This window comes from Equus przewalskii, chromosome 31 (assembly GCF_037783145.1).
Source record: "Equus przewalskii isolate Varuska chromosome 31, EquPr2, whole genome shotgun sequence".
Lineage (NCBI taxonomy): Eukaryota > Metazoa > Chordata > Mammalia > Perissodactyla > Equidae > Equus > Equus przewalskii.
The window spans coordinates 404512-423099 of record NC_091861.1 but is presented as its reverse complement, the minus strand read 5'-3'; the positions used below and the strand labels follow the sequence as shown (position 1 = coordinate 423099).

The window sequence follows — 18588 nt, the reverse complement described above, 5'->3', positions numbered from 1 at the left end:
CACCAGCTGTGGGCCAGGTGCTAGGACCCTGTGACAAGTTGGGGCTCAGCCACCCATGAGCCAAGGTCGGACCACGCTTTGCCCCCACTTGCTTGTTTAGATCCCAACATGGCAGCTCCGGTGGCAGGCCGGGAGGAACCCAGGCCCTTGCGCTGGGATGCGCAGCACCGCTGGGGAGGGAGCTCCGACTCAGCAGCCGCTTCACAGCGTGTGTCTGCGGCGTGATCGGGAACACGGAACTCTGCCACTGAGGACAAGAAAAACAAACGTACATACTAAGCACAGACAATGAAGAAGCGAATAGCTTGTGAGCTACAGACAAAACTCACCAGACGGTTAAGTACCGCTAATCAGTTAGTCCCCTGTGAGACATACCAGCTAGAAAGTAAGCAGAGCGCATGTGCGCCAACGTGGCTAGGACGATGGGAGGACCAAGTAGGCACAAATCTCCGTGAGGCAAATGATGCTCCAGATACTCATCATGCACCGTATGATACACTTGAACTCGAAATACTACAATACGGTAAATACACGGGAGGCAGCCAAGGCTCCAGAATCCACGATACACTAATGTGCAGGAAGTGCAAGAGGCAGTCAACGTTCATGAGTCTTAAGTTGGCCACTGTTTTAAAATGTACCCAGATTTATTTTCACCAGGTATGGTAAGATGCAGACACAGCAATTACTGTCGCGAAGGAAGAAGTTTCATACTCACAGATCCCTAGAAACAGGCCTGCGGAGGAGCCACACGGGGAAGCACGGAGGCCGGTCAGGAGGCAGAATGAGAGGGGAAAGCAGAGGCAGGAGCCTTCACTGTGGTTTCCCAGAAGCAACAAGAAGCCGGGGTAGGCGAGCAGAGCAGGCAGCGGGCTGGGTGGTTGGAATTGTTTCGGAGGGCTCTGGGCTGTCCGGTGGCCCCTGGTTTTCCAGAACCTGGCCTGGGGTGATCTGGGGCAGGAGCCTGACAGAAGGACTCGGGACTGGTTGGTCTGCATATGGAAAGCATGCTCACAGGCAAATTGTTCACTTTCTCTAGGGATTACCTAAGCCTGAGTAGGTCAGTCCCTCCCTAGGTCTGCAAGACCCAAAGATGTCAAAGCAGCACAAAATACAGAAAATAAAAAACATAGAGGCCGGCCCCGTGGCCGAGTGGTTAAGTTCTCATGCTCCGCTTGGGCGGCCCAGGGTTTCACCAGTTTGGATCCTGGGTGCGGACGTGGCACCACTCATCAGGCCACGCTGAGGCGGCATCCCACATAGCACAACCAGAGGCACTCACAACTACAATACACAGCTCTGTACTAGGGGGGCTTTGGGGAGAAGAGGGAAAAAAAACCCTAAAACCATGATTAGTAGAGCCACTCGCTGGTGACACCATTCTGGCGCCAGCCTACGTGTGAACTCTCCAGCTACTCCGTGGGCTCACCCATGAGTCACGGCTGTGGCCTTGCTCCTCCTTAGAGGGAGCACTGAGCTCAAACATCAGTCTCCCCAGCCACCCTGCATGTCCTCAGCTCTGATCTTCACAACCCCACCGTCAGTAGGGTGAGCTGATGCAGCCGAGAGAGAAGGAGATTCTCTGTGAAGCTAACGGAGCGTAAACTTCAGGGCCCCTCACTTCCCAGGTCCCCAGTGTCCGGTTGGGGAATGAAATCCAGGTAGCTTCCTTGATGAACACTGCATAACCCCAGGTTCAAGCAACGTGGTCCTTTCACCCACCTGTACCCTTCCTGTGCGTGTTATTCATCTTGTCCTCCTTGCTTCAGGCTCTGTGTTTTAAAATGATTCAACACAGTGTCATTTGGGCATCTCGGTTTGGTCTGTGAGCCCTGTTCCTTGGGCTCGGTTAGTGGCTTGGTAGTGTACATAGAGGCTCCCTTGTCAGGGCTCCTGCTCCCCTCCCCCTTTGCTGCTTCACAAATGGCATTTTGGAGCAGCTGGTAAGAAGCAAGCTGGTATGCAAGCCCATGACTGTGTGACCTCCTCTGCCATGTTCCCACATACGCCCCATCCTCTGACTCCACTGTGTTTGGTCTCTCCAGCACTAATGTACAATTTAGCTGATGCTGAGTCTTCCCCAAGGCTGCAGGGTACAGCCTGGCAAAGGGAGAAACTCACCATTTCCCACACTGTCTGCCATCACTATATTGCACTGCCAAGGCAGAGAAGTTGGTCAGAAGATTCTCCCACCATCCAATGGATCAGATGCTTATTAGCGAGATGCTGGTTAACAAGTGGCCAGTTGCTAACAGAACTTCAGTGGCGTACCAGGAACCCGCTGGACTTGAAGTCCAAATTGTGTCATTCTGATTTTCTGGAACTACTGTCATCTGTCTTTGCACAGTGCTTACTGGGTCTATCCCCAACCCCTGTCAGGTGTTCTACAGAAATGTTTGCTTTGAATGGTGATAAAGCAATAAAGATCACTCTCTACCTACCATTCATATTCCCTCTTCTCTAAAATTCTCTCTTCAGAGAACTGGGGTTCTCTAAAACTCTCTGAGAAGTTGACCTTACTCCCCAGGCCAGGGGTCAATCCTGATAGTGATACCAAACCTCTTAATCTCAGGTTCGAGTACATGATGCACAGCAAGCCAAACACACTGAGACATCAGTGCTTGGAGATGGAGAAAGGCCCTGTTTGAGTTGGCCAAGATGAGAAGGTGGGAGCCTGGATTTGCTCAAATCCGCTTTCACCGCAGCAAAAAGCAAGGGCTTTTATGGAGCTAAGAGGCTTGGCAGGAGGAGCTTCAGAGAAACAAAGGGGTCACCCCCGATCAGCCCCTGTGCAATCCACAAAGGCTGCTGCCATCCGGTGATCACAACCTCCCCAAAGACATTATCTTTCTTCTGCAAAACAAACTCACAAATCCACGAGACCCGAAACCCAAGCGGAGTCACTCCTCAAGTTAAATAAGAAAACAGCAAATTGACAAGATTCATCATAAGATCAAAAGGCAATCATGTTCTTATTGAATATCTACAATAACCCTCAGGTACTCGGCTTCAATAGTCTTAGCCATTGATGTAATCCCATTCTCCTTCTGGCCGTGGAGATGTGAGGGGAGCCTGCTGGAGGATTCTGAAGAAGGTTTCCTCCCTCTTATAAAGAAGATTGGAGGATACAGGCCGCTTCTTCTGTTGGATGCTGTCATACTGGGAAGACACATATGAACTGCTGTAGCCATTTTGCACCTGATAGCTTAAATTTAGAGCCACCACACCAAAGCTGGCAGAGCACAGAGCTGGAAGAACTTGGGTCTTTGATGCTTTAGTGAGCTGTTGATGATCCAGCCCTGGAACTGGCCTCCCCAGGGATTTCTTATATTGTGAGAGGATGCCCTTATTTGTAAGCCACTTTGAACTGGGTTTCCATTATCACAGCCAAAAGCATCCTAACTCATCCATCTAAATAGCCCAGGAGTAGATCTGGCTTCGGCACACCTTTATCCTATCTAGGCTCATATGATGTGTCAGGACCCAGTTTCCCTCCATTTCCGGGCTCCATCTCCTCCGTGCTGGCTCCAGCTTCAGGCAGGTCCTCTTCTTGATGTGTCACTGTGGCTGTAGCAGGGACCAAGCTGCAGCTGTCTTCATTTGGGCCAGCAGAAAAGAGCCTGTGAACCGAGGTTCCTAAGGTCTACTCTGACTAGACCCACTGGGGAAACTTGCCCATCCCCGAGCTAAACATGGTAGCCACAAAATGGAATATGCTGATGAGCTTAAGACAGGCTCTCAAACAGGGCTGCAGGCGAGAACTAACTGGAGCATTGAAAAAAAGAAGACATATTACTAAGTGAAAGAAGCCAATCTCAAAAGACTGCATACTTTATGATTCCAATTATATGACATGTGGAAAGGGCAAAACTCTGGAGACAGCACAAAGATCAGTGGTTGCCAGGGGGCGGAGGGGAGGGAGGGATGAAGAGGCGGAGCACAGAGGATGTTTAGGGCAGTGAAACTATTCCGAACCCACAGAATGTACAACAGCTATGGACTTTGAGTGATAACAATGTGTCAATGTAGGTTCATCAATTGTAAGAAATGTCCCACTCTGGTGGGGGATGTTGGTGGTGGGGGAGTCTGTGCATGTGGGGCAGGGGATAGGCGGTACATGGGAATCTCTGTACCTTCTGCTCAATTTTGTTGTGAACCTAAAACTGCTCTAAAAAATAAAGTCTGTTAAAAAACAAAAACCTGTGCCCAGGCCCTCTGCATCACCATTAAATCAGCATCGCTAGGGTGGAGCCCAGTGCTTTTCAATTCCTCAGGTGAATCTGTGCACAGCCAGGATTGAGAACCACGGGTAACACCCATCAGAGCCAACCCCTGGTCAATCTTTTGCAAACCTAATGGCTGAGACCAGGGGAAAGAGGGTTCCAAAAGAAACTGTGAAGTACTCTTAGCAGGCAGCATGAGAAATGAATGCTGAGCAGCAGACAAGCACGTGCCTGTGAGAGGTGAGTGCGATTATCAAGGACGACATTACCAGCTGGATTCCTGTCCCAACAGCTCCAGAATTAGACCAGACTGTGTCCCCCTCTCACAGTGCTGCTGATGGGTTTCAGTTCTGAATATGGAGATCAGCATCCTGACCCCCACATATGCACTTCTTTTCCAAAGAGAAAGAAGGGGTCTTGCATTCCTCCACACCTCCTCCCAGCCCCTGGATCCCCTTAGGGTGAGCCCAGAGACTGGGAGTAATAGTCTATCTAGGGCTCTACTAGAAAAACAGAACAGTGAGTAAATCCGATCGCCCCTTCCAGGTATTCACCTTGTAGCAATGGCTTCTCCTTAACCCTGTTCTAACTGAAGATTTGATATAATTAAACTGTCATTTCTGACCTAATGAAATCCCCACTTGTTTCGAATTTGCTATCACATCCTGAGGGCCATAGATCTGCCCAAAATCAAAGAATGAGACCATTAAGCAGTCGTGCCCAGCCTTTGCAGGCTGGACTCGAGAGTCCTGGAGCAACGGGGGCAGCAGGGCTGGAGGCAGGAGATGGGGGTTCCTGGCCTCCATTACTTACTGACCCACAGGGTTCTTCTAGCGTGAAATGAGACATTATACAGAAAGGCGCTTTATAAATTGTGAGCCCCTATGCAAAAATGGAGCATTATTTAAAAATTTAGTATATGAAGATGTCCGTTTTTTAAAATGGGGAAAGTATCTGCCACACAAAAGAATTCCTCACTTTATAAAAGTATTTACCCAAGGGGCCGGCCCCATGGCCTAGTGGTTGGGTTTTCACGCTCGGCTTCGGAGTCCCGGGGTTTCACAGGTTCAGATCCTGGGCGCGGACCTAGCACCGCTCATCAGGCCATGCTGAGGCGGCGTCCCACATGGCACAACCAGAAGGACCTACAACTAGAATATACAACCATGTACTGGGGGGCTTTGGGGAGAGGAAGAAGAAGAAGAAAGATTGGCAATAGATGTTAGCTCAGGTGACAATCTTAAAAAAATTAAATGAATTATTTTAAAAAAGTATTTACCCAAGAGTCCTTTGTACAACTAGCCCCTGTTTTTAAAATGATTTGATCAGCAGTGTTGGGAAAACTGGATATCCAACATGCAAAAGAATGAAGCTGAACCCTTACCTTATGCCATTGTCAAAGATAAACAAAACCGGACATGAAAGTGATGAAAACAGATTTTATTCAGTAACTGCTGATAGCAGAGGAAAGAACTGAGCACCATCCCCATTTGCACAGAGGTGACTGAGGGTTTTAAAGGGAGAATGGCAGGGGGGGGCTCAAGTGAAAATTTACAAAGTGTTGGTCAGTGTGAAGGTGATTGGGCCAGCCGTGCCTGGTGCTGGCAAATAACAAAGTCAGGAGTCTACCCTCCCACAGAGTTTGGAGACAGAGGCCTACCCTTCCTGATGATGACATTTCACAGGAAGGGCTCTCGGGTCCTTGAGAAGGACACTCCTGAGTCGTAGGAGATGCATACACCCACACATCTCAAAAGCACACAGGAGGATTCACAGTTGTAAGCCTGTTTCTTATTTTATTTTTTTTAAGATTGGCACCTGAGCTAACAACTGTTGCCAATCTTTTTTTTTGCTTTTCTCCCCAAATCCCCCCAGTACATAGTTGTATATTTTAGTGGTGGGTCCTTCTAGTTGTGGCATGTGGGACACTGCCTCAGCATGGCCTGACAAGTGGTGCCATGCCCACGCCCAGGATCCAAACCAGCGAAACCCTGGGCCGCCCAAGCGGAGCGCGCGACATTAACCACTCAGCCACAGGGCAGCCCCGTAAGCCTGTTTTAGTAGAAGCTGTAAGAAAGGGAGCTCCAAGGCCTAGCTTCAGCTGTTGGTGAGAACAAACAGGAAATTTTTCCAACAGCCCTGAGCTTTTCCAGGCAGGAACTCAAAGGGTGGCAGAGTTGGCCGGGGACTCGGCCTAAGGCTGCTAGAAGTCACATTAAAGTCTGGTGAAATCTCGTAGGATAGGAATTTGAACAGAGTGTTTGTGCTCACGGTTTTTGCAGTTCTCTCCATCTACAAAAATCAACTCCAAATGGACCAAAGACCTAAACATAAGAGCCCAAACTAGAAAACTCTTAGAAGAAAATATAGGGGGAAAGCTCCATGGCATTAGATTTGGCAATGATTTCTCGCCCATAACCCCAAAAGCACAGGCAACAAAAGAAAAAAGTGATCAGTTGGACTACATCAAAATTTAAAGCTTCTGTGCATCATAGGACACAATCAACAGAGTGACAAGGCAACCTACAGAATGGGAGAAAATATTTGCAAATCATGTATCTGCCAAGAGGTTAATATTCAGAATACATAAAGAACTCCTACAACTCAAGAAAAACAACCAACCTGATTAAAAAATGGGCAAAGGACTGGAATAGACATTTCTCAAAAAAAAAAAAAAAATGAAAATGGCCAATAAGCACTTGAAAAGATGCTCAGCACCACTGATCATCAGAGAAATGCTAATCAGAAGCACGGTCACACTCAGCAGGGAAGTTACTATAAAAAAAAGAGAGAGAGGGGCTGGCCCCGTGGCCGAGTGGTTAAGTTCGCGCGCTCCGCTGCAGGCGGCCCAGTGTTTCGTCGGTTCGAATCCTGGGCGCGGACATGGCACTGCTCATCAGACCACGCTGAGGCAGCGTCCCACATGCCACAACTAGAAGGACCCACAACGAAATATACAACTATGTACCGGGGGGCTTTGGGGAGAAAAAGGAGAAAAAAAAAATCTTTAAAAAAAAAAAAAGAGAGAGAGAGAAATAACAAGTGTTGGCGAGGATGTGGAGAAAGTGAAGCCCTCGTGAACTGTTGGTAGGAATGTAAAATGGCGCAGGCACTGTGGAAGGTCCTCAAAAAATTAAAAATAGAACTACCTTATGATCCAGCAATTCCACTTTTTGGTATCTACCGAAAAGAATTAAAAGCAGGATCTTGAAGAGATCTGTGTACACTCATGTTCATAGCAGCATTAGTCACAACAGCCAAAGGCAGAAGCAACCCAAGTGTCCACTGACAGATGAAGGGATAAGCAAAATGTGCTATATGCATATATAATGGAATAGTATTCAGCCTTAAAAAGGAAGGAAATTCTGACACATGCCACAACATGGATGAACCTTGAGGACATTATGCCAAGTGAAACAAGCAAGTCACAAAAGGACAAATAAGGTATGGTTCGACTTACCTGATGTACCTAGAGTAGTCAAACTCATAGAGACAGACAGTAGAACGGTGGTTGCCAGGGCCTTGGGGTGGGGGAGAATGAAGTCATTTAATGGGTGCAGAGTTTCAGTTTTGTAAGATGAAGAGAGCTCTGGAGAAGGATGATTGCAAAACAATGGGAATGTACTTAATACCACTAGTTGTACGCTGAAGAATGATTAAGAAGGCAAATTTTATTTGTACTATACTACAATTAAAAATGTTTTAAAAAAATGATTCGAGTCACATAGTGGTTGTCTGGAATACAGTGTTGTATAAAGTAAGGTCTACTTGTACTCATATGAATCAGATTTTTTTTTCTTGGCCTCTTAAATCTTACCTCTTCCCCTTGGGAGAAGGCCTCCTCAAATGCCCAGACTTGGCCCTACATCTACACCTTGGAGCACTGTGGCCGAGTGGTCTCTGGCACTCTGAGCACACTGACCTCCTGGCAGGGCTGAGGCTCCTCTTCTGGGGCTCAGCAGTGGTAACCCAAATATACAGCCTCCCACCCCTTCCCTCTCAGAGAGAAGCGCCCTAACCCACTCAAGCAATTCAAGGTGCCTCTTGAACTCTCTTCTCCAGGAAGAGCCCCCAGCATCATGGATCTTCCCCCTGGGCCCCAGTCCCACAAGGAGCTGTGCTCTCTGCCGGCAGCCACCACCAGGGACTCAGGGTGTGGGTCTGCTCAGGAGGCTGCCGTCCTTCTCCATGCAGACACTGCAGCCGGGCGGGGTCCCTTTCCCGCATCAGCCCCATCCTTCATTCTCCAAGACCACCATGGAGGCTGTGCAGGCACGCTGGCCTTGGGTCCCCTGGTCAGCGGTGAGCCAAATCCCGCTAGTCAGAGCTCCTTCATTTATCCCAGGCCACGGCTTGCTGGATCGACTTAAGCACAGACATTACTTTCTTTTTGCCTTCAAGATCAGAAGAAGTGTAAAGCATATTAAAGGGAAATAATTCCTCACGTACCAAGTTGCCGCACTTTATCATGGGAGTCAGTGGGCTCCCAAAACTGCAGGAGGCAGCCTTTCGTGTCTTTCCTGGGAGAAAAAGAGCTACTTGAGGAAAAGCTCTGAACCTGATGACAGTCTCCCTTTGGGAAAGGTGGTTTCCACAGGAAAAGTTTACCAATTTCTCAGGTTCTTTCATGTGTTCATTCACTCAGTAAGCACACCTACTATGTACCAGACATTTATCAAATAAAATTTTCTACTTACAAAAGCATCACAGCATTTCTGATCTACAAATTACACTGAATTTATCTAAGTCCCTGTTTTGCCACTGGAGGTTAGTATGACCTCTCTGAGCCTCGTGGTTCTTATATTAAAGTGCGATAAGACTCCCTGCCCTGCCAGATGCACAAGATTGACACAGATCACCTGACACCCACAGATGAACATGGAGGTAATATTGTCATTGCTACAGTTAAAGAAAAAGATATACTGTTAAAGAGAACAGAGGGAAGCAAGAAGGAAAGGCAAAGCCAGAGATGCTTCTGCTTTTAGGGCAGATCAAGTCTAGAAACCACATCTCAAGACGTCCGAGCTACAGAATTGGTGAGGACATCTTCTTCCCTCTGGGTGCCCACCTCAGGGCTTACCCAGGAGGACAGCCATGAGTTTCACTAACTCACATTGAACATGTCATTCATGATGTCTGCCTTACCCAACTGTTCATTCTAGCTATGCAGCCCCCACTGCCTTTTTAGGGAAGCAGTTCAAAGCTTCTCTTAACCAGCAGCTTGGACCAGATGTGGGACCATTGATCCAAAGACACCCAGGAAGTAGCCTGGCTTCACGCATAGGAATGATGTGATTATCTGTCAATCACATCTGGCCAGGAGCACAGAGAGCAAATGACTGTCAGTGGTGAGCGAGGAAGAGGGCACACCTCGGGGACAGGGACTCAGGCGGGGCAGAGGAAGGAGCAGCTGGAGCTGCTTCAGGGCCTGCGGTCCTTGCTCCAGTTTCAGTGCAGGGTATCCTTACAGCAAACAGTCTCCCCATGGAGCGGCCCGAGGCGGAGCTACCTTAAGGGAATCTAGGACTAGAAAGAGCTTCATGTAAGCAAAGACCCAACCTGACTTACCGCCAAGACATGTGCTTCTGGAATATCTGCACCAGAAAACACTCAACCGAAACGGCTGAGTAATGAGGCACTGCATTTCTTTTTCTTGATTTTCTACTTGAAGGAAGATGGATATAGGAGGAGGAACAAGTCACATGCTGGTACCGCTCCAGCCCCGGAAGATCAGAATGAGAAATCAGCACCATGAAATACTGTAAAATTCCGGGGTCGGGGGGGGTTGGAGTGTGATGGGGGAAGGGCCCACCAGCAGGCACTCTGTCCCCACATCCTGAGGCAGCATCTGATCCCGAAGGCCATGCTTCTGCTGAATGGGGGCTTTGCGGGAAACCCCCGCTGGTGTACCAGCCTAGCGAGTCTAGGAGAAGCTCCAGCTCCCTTGGCCTGGGAGGGATCCACTGTAATCACCGTCCAGGAGGCACCAATCGCAGGCAGGCGGCGTGACCTAAATTGTAACGCACTGCGTGAATACCTAAGAGTGCGACCAGGAAGACAGAGGACACACCTTAAACTACCACAATACATTCTCTACGTGAAACATTTACATTATGCCATGTGCTTACACACGGAGCTGATGTGGGTGTGCGTGTGTTAGTGGAGATGTGTCCACACAGACCCAGGCAAGGTGTGGACCAACTTCCTTAGCCTTGTGAAGAGCAAGTTGTCAACAAAAACAATCCATAACCAATCTAGAAATGAAAATTTGGGTGAGTTTATTCTGAGCCAAAATGTGAGGACCATGGCCCGAGTCTTCCTTCCCCAAGGAAGGAAGGGCACCGAAGACGTGGGGTGTACAGAGTGGTTATATACACCCAAAGAGCATGTTTCACATGTGCTTGAAATGTCCCTTTTCCAATAGTCATGAGACCGCTCTGTCGGAACAGCGACGGACAGACACAGCAGGTAGTAGGTCTGGTGTCCTGGTGGACACAGCAGGGTGGCAGGTCTGTTGTCCTGAGCTGGGTGGTCACAGGTGAGCATAGCAATCAGTTCCCAGCCCAGGGAGAGATGCTTGTCCTTAAGGAAATGCCATGTGGGGGAAGTTGCACCTTTATCTTAAGGGCCTTTGTTCTTGTCTGTGGGACACAGCAAATGCTTAAGCAGATGTACAGCGCATGCTCAACGGCCACGTCAGGCCTTGTGGAAAAACAAAGCCGGGCCGAATTAGGTTTACACCAAACGGCTTCCTCGTGTCCCCCAGTATCTCCTGTGGCTTGCCATTTCTACTTGTCAAAGCCGTGGAGGATCAGTCAAAACAAAGGAACAGCTGCGTTCAAATTAAGGGTCAGAGAAAATTAAGCCTTAGTTAGTTTGGTTCTGTCCTTTCTGAAAGAAAGAAACCCAGGAAACATTAACTAGTTGGGATTTCAACAGCACGTCCGTCCAGTCCGTGAGGTTCCGCCATTTGGTATTCTTCCAGGGAATTCTTACTGAGACCAAAGCGGGCTCCCTGCTGGCGGGTGAGTCAGCCTCTCCACCGGAAGCAGTCGTCTCACAAAGCAGCGATATTGCAGCTAACGGGAGGTGTGGGGAATCACGTCCAGAGTCATGGGTCCCTGAACAAAGGGAAGCAGGGACATTTCCTTCACATTAGGAAGGAATATTCCAACGGGAGAGGCGGGAACCCTCCCGCGCAGGCTCAGGGGAAACAAGCTTCCACCCTGCAGGCGGCGGAGCCCAGGCCCGAACCTCCTCCCGGAGAAGCTCGGCATCCACAAGGCAAAGGCACAGGGGAGCCCTCTGCGGAGGCCTGGCCTGGCCCGGCGGGGCTGGCGGCACCTCCCTGACATAACAGAAGGAAAAGAACAATTTGGAACCACAGTTAGCCGCTTCCAAGCCCACCCTTGAGTGCGTCGGGGCAACGAGTGGGTGACTGTGTTTCTGCCTCTTAGCTTCACCCTCTCAGGCAAGGGACACTGCACTGGGCTGCTTCCTGCGGAAGAGCTTTCACCGCAGGCATCTTGGGATCCCGGGGCCGCCCGGCGACGGGACGACGGGGTCCTGGCGTCCTCACAGGCGGGGCTGGCTGGGAGGCCCGGCGGCTCTGCAGGAGAAGACAGCCCGCAGTCCCCGCCCCGCAGGCGCCCTGACCTCCCGCGGCCGCCGCCCCGCGGCCCGGCCTCGCTGCGCCGCCCCCCTCAGCCTCCCGGGCCCCCGCCCTCCCGAGTCCCGCAGGCCGCCTCCCGGGCGCGGCAGGGCCTCCGGCGGAGCGCCGGCCGGCCCCAGGGTCTCCGCGCCGGGCTCAGGCAGCCGGGGCCGCGGGACGCCCCGCGCCTCCACCGCCCCGCCAGGGCCGCGCTGCGTCCGCACGAGCCCGTCGCGCAGAGCGTCCCCGGAGGGGCTGAGCGACGAGGCGGAGGAAGCAGCGCGGCGCCGGCTGCCCCCGCCTTCCTCTCCGGCCGGCGACACACGCCCGCAGGGGCCGCAGCCGCGAGCGGAGGCCGCCGCGCTGGCTCTCGCTTCGGGCCCGTCGCTTAGGCACTCAGCGCCTCGGCTTCCCCGTCTGTGACAGGCGGCCACAGCGCCGCCCGGGGCTGGGAGCTAACCGAGCTGCTCGCCGGGAGGCGCACGCCCCGCGCCGCCGCCGGGGGAGCGGCCGAGACGCCGCGGCTGGGACCCCGCGGTGTCCGCGGTCGCCGGCCAGCGGTCAGCACGCAGTGTCTGTGCAGCCTCTGGGCGAAGCCCCGGCCGTGCAGCCCGGCTGTCCTGGCGCCGCCGTGAGGTGCGTCGTCCGGGCAGGAGCCTCGGCCCGTCGCCGCCGCGCACAGCCATCCTCCGCCTCCCTCGCCGCCGTGGCTGACCCCGCCCCACCCCGGGAGGGCCGATCCCCCTGCCCACGACCCCCGGGAGGGCCGACCCCCGCCCACGCCCCCACCCCGGAGGGCCGGTCCCCCCCGCCCACGCCCCCCCGCCTGCGCCCCCGTCCCCCGGGAGGGCCGCCCCCCGCCCCCGCTCCCACGGGGAGGGCCGCCCCCGCAGGCTCGCAGGTTCGGGGACGGGCCCGAGGCGCTGAGAGACCGTGTGCAGCAGCCCCACGAAGAGAGGAGGCGGCCCCGCGGCTCCCCACGAGCCCGCGCCCGGAGCTCCGGAGGGTCACGCTGGCCCGCGGGGGTCTCCAGCCGGCCGCCGGGCCTGCGTGGGCAGGTGCGGGTCCCCCGCGTGCCACCAGCTCACAGGCTTCCTGACTCTCGCTGGTGGTTCTGGGGTGAGCCGTGTCCCCGCCAGACTCGCATGTTGAGTCCTAACCCCTAGAACCTCAGAGTGTGACTCTATCTGAAGGTAGGGCCCAGAGAGGTAAGTAGGTTAAAATGAGGTCATGAGGGTGGGCCCTAATCCGACGTGTCCTTATAAGAAGGTGGGGACAGACAGACACAGAGGGAAGACCACGTGAGGACACGCGGAGCAGGCGGCCATCTGCAACCCAGGAGACGGGCCTCGGAGAAACCAAACCTGCGCCGCCTGGGTCTCGCACTCCGAGCCTCCAGACGGAGGAAACACGCGTGTTTCAGCCCGGCAGTCTGATACTTCATGATGGCCACCCAGCGAATGACGTCCCTGGCGGCGGGCTCTGCTACGCCTTTTACTTTGCCTCGCGTCCCGCTCTTGCTCGCGGTTCCCCCATCTCAAGACCCCACAAGGCGCTGCCCTGGCATCCTGTGCTCAGGCTCCTCTGGGCAAAGATTCACTGTAGGGATGTTCTCTGTGCAACTCCTGCCGGGCCTGTCCATCTGCAGCTGCTCTCAGGCCACCAGGAAAGTTCTGGGCAGCCTCAGGCAGAGCCTAGGCCTGGTTTAGAGTGGAGTTTCCAGATGCATGCCACCATCCACAGCCGCTCCATCCTAGGGAACTCTGGGCCTGGGATTGCCAGATAAAGTACAGAACACCCAGTTAAATTTGAATTTCAGATAAACAACAAATAATGTTTCAGTATAAGTATATCCTAAATATTGCACAGGCATCCTTATACTAAAACATTATTTGTTTACCTGAAATTCAGATTTTACTGAGCATCCTGGATTTTTATTTGCTACCCTACCAGCGTCGTGGGGAGTCCAGGGCACTCCGCATAAAGACACTTTGAGAGAATTTTCCTCCACATCCTTCAGGAAATCTGGACCAAAAGCTGGCCAGAGGCAGGAGCACCCCACATCCCTCAGCCCTGAGCAGAAGCAGGCTTCCCAGGCCCACCTTGTCCTAACCCTGGTACCCACGATAGCACCAGAGACTGCAATCTCCAAGGTTAGGAAGAGTTTGCATTATAAAATAATGGGTGTGGGAACCTCCTCTCTCCCCTCCACCTGGATTTTAAAGAAGTGATAGCAGATTTGGACACAGCCCATGGCACCCACAAATCCAAAAAAGAGGTAGGATACCATAATTAAGAGCATGAGCTTTGGGGTCATATAGACCTGTGTGAGAACTAGCAATATGGCCTCGAGTGAGTTATAGCCCTCTCTAAATCGCCCTTGTCTCATCATAGCTCAGGAACGTAAATGTTCCTACCTATCTTACAGTGTCACCGTGGAGAGCAAACAAGACACCACACGGACAACCTTAACACAGTGCCTGACAGAAAGCAAGTGCTGGATAAATGCTAGCGCACTGCTGCGGGAGCCTCTCCACTTCTGTTTACATCTCCTGCCCCAACACTCTAGCACACACGAGTTCTCCTAACTGAGCCCCAGCAGTGCTCTGAAGGCCTAGAGCTAACGACAAGCTCTGTGAGCTCCAGCTCCTGGAAACTTTCCCAGGAAAATTTGGGATGCAGAGATGTGGGATAGAAGACAGATGGCTTTGGCGTTTTGTGGTATGGGTAGTGAAAGGTCAGTTAGCTCTGTAGGAGAGAGCTCAGTGCCGCAGGGATCTGGCCCATGAGATAGTCTTCCTCACCTCTATCACCTAACCCTCCCCAGTCCCAGGTTGTACAGAGTTCATTGACCCCCTCCCCTACCTTCCATGGACACTGGGCCTGGGCCCCAAACAAAGGAATGCGTCTGGCCTCGGGGCCAAAGATGGCCACTTCGGCCTTGACTCTAAGGCACCACTTACAAAAAAATATGTCCTGCGTCATGTTCCTTGTCTAGCCTGGCCACCCGGAAGGGCACCTGACAGGACTTTAGAAACATCCCATCCGTAGGAACAAAAATGGTAAAAGCACCCCATCCGTGGGAACAAGAAGAAATAACTCAAAATATCCAAATGTCTAAAACCCTGAGTCAGAACCCAGAGAAACCTTGGGATGAAAGGGAGTCCCAGGCATAGGATAATTGGAGGTCTCCCTGAGGAAAGGACGCTTTGCCTCAGACCTGGACGATCAGCACTCTCACCCGCTGTACAAACTATTGGGACTTCCCTGGCTCATTGTGGTGTGGATGTTGTAAGTACCGATTTGTTGTTCCCCTTTATCCCCACTCCTTGTTCTGTTTCCCTTTATCAATAAACTCTGATTGCTTAAACAACCAAGTAGCCTTGGCTGTACCTGTCTTTCCTTGCCCTTTGTGGCTGCGGGCAACACAGGTGCCTGCTGACCGTGCAGCCAGGTGCAGGTGGAGCAGCGCCAGTCAAGCCCTAGGATTAGAAGATGAAGCCAGTGGTCAGTCCCAGCAAGGCTGAGTCAGTGACATTATCCCTCTATGTGAAAGGTGACACGTTTGTAAGCAGAGACATGATATGGGAGAGTGAGATCACTCAGGATGACACCTGCCGTTACCCAGAGCACCGGGCCAGAAGTGGGGTGTGGAATTTGAATGAAATAGAATAGATTTTGCCTCTTCTCCTAATGGATAGTGCCCTCATTCTAGTATATAGACTTTACAGGGTGATCGTTTCAAAATCGCTCTTTATTATAAGAACCAAATGTTTTCTCCAGCTAGTTTGAGCTAAAATTTTGATGAAATAAATGCATCTTAGGAAAGGCCTGGTTCCCTTATAAGGAAAGTAAATTCTGTATCCCAGGACATTGGATAATTACACACTCAAATGTGTAAATGCTATTACAGTGACCATGAGGGGACCAGACTGTCCCCTTTACTGTGGGATCTACCCACATAGTAGATTTTATCATCGCTATGTGAAGGCTCCTGAACTGTTAGCGTGACCTTGATGTCAGACAGGGCTTCCCGAAACCCCCAAAACCATGGCGTGTGGAAATCCAGAGCATTCTCCCCAAGATTTCTGCAAATCCTTTGTCTCCTAATCCCTCTCTCTATATATGCTCCTCTGACTTTCACAAAGCCGCCTCCCACGTGAAACAGGAAATGTTCTGAAATTCATAGACTTTCTTGGAAATTTTGGAGAGGGAACTGGATAAGGGGCACACAGAACACAAATGACTTCCCCGAGGACAATGAGAGTCACGGTTCTCAGCGTGCCCACCTCTGTGTCCTTCCCTGACCACTCTCAGTCTTCCTGGCCCTTTTCAATCCTGCCACTCTTTTCTTTCCCCTCTGTCTTCTTCTTCCCCCACCTCTTAAGAAGGGAAAAAACCAGACATTCCTCCCCCTTCTCTGTGGCAAAGGAGTTCTCCCCCTTCCACTGATAGCTTGCCACCTATACACAACTGACTTTAGGATCTTACCTACCTTTCAGCTTGGTATTTTCCTACACATACATATTTCCACCCAAGAGGAAACTTTTTCACCTCCTTATGTTAAGTATATTGTTATCTTGTAGACCTTTGCAGGATGACTTCCCTATGAGATCAGACGTGGGGAGTGAGGAAGGAGGAGGAATACTCTGGAATCAGTATCATCACCATCATCATCACTGTCATTCATTGACTCTTGCCATTTTATGCCACACAGTAATATAAGGGCATTATATGCATGATCTCATCTCAGTCCCACAACAAGCCTATGAGGTAGATAGAAACAGTGTCCCATTCCACAGGTGAGGACACTGAAGGGTAAATTGCCATTGAAGGCTCTACAGCTGAGAGCCAACAGGCTAAGGTGGGAAAGGCTCGTGGTTATAATCCCTACCTTGTGAATTGATTGGGAATTTGATTTTCTCTCCCAGATGGAAAACCAGGAACTATCATGGAGAGCTAGCAGGCGGGGGGCTGGACGGCGTGAACCAGGCAAAGATAGGGGATTTTTATGACAGAAGAATCTTTTATATTGTTCTTGGGGAAGGACAAGATACACAATTAGATGTTGTCTTGTGCTGGAAATAGGAAGGCCCGGCCCCATGGAGAGGGGGCTATCTTGACAAGCCACATGGGGCCGGGAAGAGAATATAGTATCTTAACCCAGGGTGTGCAAAGAAACCAGCTCTGTTTGCTTGTTAATCACGTTCGCTATTGCGGGATCGGTGATCTACAGTTTGTAAACCTAACTTTGTATAGTCTCTGAGTTCTTTCTGTGGCTGATTAATTTCAATTTTTCTTTTGCTGTCTTTGTAATGTTCTTTTTGATGATGCCATCCTACTTTATTTGTGATAAGGAAGATATAGAAAGGGGGGATTTTTTTGTATAGTCACTACGACAGAGTTTTAAATGGGAACTCTGTATAACTGATGTCCCCATAAGGTAATGGCAAAGGGAATCCCAAGAGAATTTCCAAAGGAAAAGTGAAGTTCAGAGGGGAGGGGTCTGGGACACTGACACAGCCACGCTGCTTAACCCTCTGCCCTGAGTTCTCCACTCAAAACTTTGAGGTCAAACAACCAAATACAATGAGTGGAACTTATAAGGTCATTGATTTAAATAAATTAACTATACAAGGGGAAATCTGAATATGGACTTAGATGACACTAAGGAATTCTTGTTAATTTTATTAGGTGTGATAGTGGCATTATAACTTTCCAATAAGAAATTTTTGAGGTGCTTATGAAGAATTTAAGTGTTAAACATCATGATGCCTCAAATTTACTATAAAATATCCAGGAAAAAAAGAGTGGGGGATGGGTACATGGGACTGTCATAGTCCACATTGTTATGCTGTATTCCCTATTGTTATGCATGTTTGGAAAGTTTCAAGGAAAAAATGTGGAGAGGCTAGCATAAAGAGAGTTTGTGACTGTGGCTTCTAGTGCAGTGTGATGGGGAAAATAGACACACTTTTCCAGAAGGTTAAAACCACCTACCTCAACTCTCTGAGCCATCTCAGGAACAAGTGAGATTTGCCCTAGTAATAGACGTAGATTTCCCCCAATTTGGCATAGTCTCCAGCACACAGGAAATCCAAAGAGGTAAGATCTCAGAGAAGGGGGCTGTGCCCCTACATTTTACCGCAGAAGGGCCACAGGCCGTGGAGGCCAAGCCAGCCTCTAGAGACCCAGGGAATGACCTCTCACTCTACTTGGAGTTTCTAAATCACAAAATCAAATGATGACGCAAAGTCATGTTACTTTCTCTTAGTGTCCTCTTAGTGTCTCAGTTTCCACATCTGGAAAAAAAATGTGAAAGAACCATTAAGATGGGGACAACCAAGTTTGCCCTCTTCAAAGGACAGCTGTGAGGCTCTCAGAGAGAACCGTGGTTATGAAGCAGCAAACTGGACAGTAATGACAAGCCACACAGCTCCCTAGGTGCCTTCTCCTGGCCCTTGGCACCAAAGTCTCACTGCCAGTGTCCAGTGGAGGGTCAGAAACCCCTGAAGCCACCCGGCAGAAAACCCAGGTGATTCAGCTAAACTGGGCCTGCGCCCTGGATCGCGGATAAGCAGCTCCGTTCCAGTCTCGGCTCCGTTCCAGTCGCGGCTCCGTTCCAATCACAGCTTCGTTGGAGGAGAGTTGGCCAAGGGCTGCATTTGTTTTGGCAACGGTTTTAAGGAGACCCAAAACATTTGTTTCAGTCAACAA

General features: G+C 50.8%; 1 long non-coding RNA gene across 1 annotated transcript; it reads left to right on the top strand.

Annotated features, from left to right (window-relative positions):
- Positions 1 to 13149: 13149 nt before the first annotated feature.
- Positions 13150 to 15244, top strand: LOC139080620 (uncharacterized). The gene is made up of 2 exons (XR_011535253.1): positions 13150 to 14024; positions 14300 to 15244. It is a non-coding gene; the product is annotated as an uncharacterized lncRNA (long non-coding RNA).
- Positions 15245 to 18588: the final 3344 nt, after the last annotated feature.